Source organism: Leuresthes tenuis, unplaced genomic scaffold (assembly GCF_036924035.1).
Source record: "Leuresthes tenuis unplaced genomic scaffold, fLeuTen1.0.hap1 SCAF_5, whole genome shotgun sequence".
In the NCBI taxonomy this organism is placed as follows: Eukaryota; Metazoa; Chordata; class Actinopteri; order Atheriniformes; family Atherinopsidae; genus Leuresthes; species Leuresthes tenuis.
This window is the reverse complement of record NW_027325359.1, coordinates 24827134-24829326: the sequence shown is the minus strand read 5'-3', so window position 1 is coordinate 24829326 and position 2193 is coordinate 24827134. Positions and strand designations below refer to the sequence as shown.

At 49.1% G+C, this 2193-nt stretch overlaps 3 non-coding genes across 3 annotated transcripts; all 3 read left to right on the top strand.

Moving 5' to 3' along the window:
* The first annotated feature begins 214 nt into the window (after window positions 1-214).
* LOC140308179 (U5 spliceosomal RNA) lies at window positions 215-328 on the top strand. Its single transcript, XR_011916149.1, has one exon. It is a non-coding gene; the product is annotated as a U5 spliceosomal RNA (small nuclear RNA).
* Window positions 329-628: 300 nt separating this feature from the next.
* On the top strand, window positions 629-819 carry LOC140307824 (U2 spliceosomal RNA). Its single transcript, XR_011915853.1, has one exon. It is a non-coding gene; the product is annotated as a U2 spliceosomal RNA (small nuclear RNA).
* Window positions 820-1230: 411 nt separating this feature from the next.
* On the top strand, window positions 1231-1344 carry LOC140308303 (U5 spliceosomal RNA). Its single transcript, XR_011916262.1, has one exon. It is a non-coding gene; the product is annotated as a U5 spliceosomal RNA (small nuclear RNA).
* The last annotated feature ends 849 nt before the right edge of the window (window positions 1345-2193 follow it).

The window sequence follows — 2193 nt, the reverse complement described above, 5'->3', positions numbered from 1 at the left end:
GCCTCAATACGGTTTTCCCGTGGTGTTTTTGTTGCTGCCTTGTCTTTTGCACAGAGTAAAAGACAAGGCAGCCATCGAATAGGGCCCGATTGTTCCTACTTGGTCAGCCGAGGAGCAAGGGGGGGAGCAAGCGTCTCAACCAAGCAAAGCTCACCATGGGGAAGGTGGCTATGCCAACTAGCCTGATGCCCTGCTCCCGCAGTGATGGATAATCGTACTCTGGTTTCTCTTCATAACGTACAAGTCTTTCGCCTTTTACTAAAGACTTCCGTGGAAAGCAGCACTAATGAGTTGTTTCTATTTTTGGCAGGCTTTACCTTTGCGGGTGAAGCCCTTTCCGTCTGTGCAAAAGAAATCTTGTTACTGTGCAGAGTGACTTCTCTGAGTAGAGTCGCCTTACTTGTTGCAACTGTGCCGATGTTTGAAGCTGGAGTGCAACGTTGTTGCTTGGATGGTGCTTGCTGGAGCGTGCGGGAGTGCAAAGTTATACCATTTAAAAGGGCTGAAGAGTGCTCAGTGCAGCGGAGGTGCAAAGTGACACTCTGGCCACCTATGGCCATAAAAAGAACACCGCTACAAGTGCGCATTGTGCCAGGAAGGGCCCTTGGACGTGAACCAGTGGACAGATATCACTTCTCGGCCTTTTGGCTAAGATCAAGTGTAGTACCTGTTCTTATCAGTTTAATATCTGATATGGCCTTTGTACGAGGACTACATATTAAATTGATTTTTAGCAATAGGAGTTGAAAAAGGAGCTTGCTCCGTTCACTCCAAGCATCGACCCGGTACTGCAGTGCCGCTGGGAACGGTGCGCTCTTCTCTGCTCTTGTGAAAAAGCAAACAGTGGTGCAGGATGGAAGTTTCAGGGAGCCCAAGATGAAACTTTCTTTTAGTCTGCTGAGAAAAGAGAGTGAATGCGAAGTAGACTTTAACACAGCTCTGGGGGCAAGCCGAGTGCGGGCTAACCGGGAGAATTACTTGAAAGAAACGCGACACTGAATGAGCGGTCAGAACAAAGCCTCAATACAGTGTTCCCGTGGTGTTTGTGGCTGCCTTGTCTTTTGCACAGAGTAAAAGACAAGGCAGCCATCGAATAGGGCCCGATTTTTCCTACTTGGTCAGCCGAGGAGCATGGAGGGGGAGCAAGCGTCTCAACCAAGCAAAGCTCACCATGGGGAAGGTGGCTATGCCAACTAGCCTGATGCCCTGCTCCCGCAGTGACAGATAATCGTACTCTGGTTTCTCTTCATAATGTACAAGTCTTTCGCCTTTTACTAAAGACTTCCGTGGAGAGCAGCACTAATGAGTTGTTGCTATTTTTGGCAGGCTTTACCTTTGCGGGTGAAGCCCTTTCTGTCTGTGCAAAAGAAATCTTGTTACTGTGCAGAGTGACTTCTCTGAGTAGAGTTGCCTTACTTGTTGCGACTGTGCCGATGTTTGAAGCTGGAGTGCAAAGTTGTTGCTTGAATGGTGCTCGCTGGAGCGTGCGGGAGTGCAAAGTTATACCATTTAAAAGGGCTGAAGAGTGCTCAGTGCAGCGGGTGGGCGGAGATGCAAAGTGACACTCTGGCCACCTCGAAAACCGAGGTTACATCCAGTACCAGGGGCAGCCCAAGCTCTGCCGCAAGTGTGGTGAGCATGGGCACCTGGTTGAGGCTTGTACCAAGGTGATATGTGGGAAGTGCAGAGAAATTGGGGACACTTTTGGAGAGTGTCCAAATGGCAGGAAATGTAATCTCTGTGGAGAATTAAATCACCTCTTCTGAGATTGCCCTAAATCTTTTGCCAACAAATTAAAGACGGTAAAGCCACAGTCAAGCCAACAAAGAGAAGGACCAGAGGTGGCAGTTGGTGAACAAAGTGAAGAGGTTGACCCAATAAATTCAAACTTCCCGCTAAAAGCTTGGATTGGAAGTGAGGAGCAAAAAGGAGAGGGGCCTGTAGAGGCCTCACCACTCAGTGCTGAAGTCTGTGAGAATTCACAGGCAGAGGGTGGAGCTAAGCTAAATGAGGAGGAAGAGCAGACAGGTGAGTCTAGTGAAGGTACTCACCTCCCCGAAGGTCAACAGCCGAGGAGGACGGCATCTGAGTTGTCCTCTGATTCCCTTTAGCTCTGCAATCAACCCCCAGGGACTCAAAGTTAAATGCAACATTGCATCAGAGGCCAACACGAGAGTCCGAAAAGGAGAGCTA